Below are 505 nucleotides of genomic sequence, written 5' to 3'. Positions count from 1 at the left end.
CAATTATTGCTTTTATTTTAAATCGTATAATTTCTGACTTTTGTTGCCGTCTGTGAGGAAAATAAATGGGGCTCAGAGCCTCAGAATACTGAAATCTGTATTTTTTAAATATTTTTTTCCTTCTAATTTGTTATTCTTTTCAAAATAACATACTGTTATTTATTCACCAATAATACACAATTATCCTTGTTTTTATTTATTTGTTTAATTCCATAATCTCTGGCTTTTTTGGCGTCCGTCAGGAACTGAATTTCAAAATAAAAATAACCGGAAACAGACGTAGGCATTTTGAGCGATTACCCAAGATCCTCAGCTATGGTTTAAGCTCGCTGATTGGATGTTTTAGCCGCAATGCATGTTGGGATTTGGTGTTTATATGATATGCAGGGCTCGACATTATAAATGGCCCGCTGGCCCGAAAGCGTCTATCGTTATTCCAACCCAGTTTAGATTTAACCACTCCCACTTCCGCATTACGCAAGAACGTAGCTTTAGCGTCATAGAC

Source organism: Notothenia coriiceps, unplaced genomic scaffold (genome assembly GCF_000735185.1).
Source record: "Notothenia coriiceps isolate Sejong01 unplaced genomic scaffold, NC01 NC01_scaffold00036517, whole genome shotgun sequence".
Lineage (NCBI taxonomy): Eukaryota > Metazoa > Chordata > Actinopteri > Perciformes > Nototheniidae > Notothenia > Notothenia coriiceps.
This window is presented reverse-complemented; position numbering follows the sequence as displayed.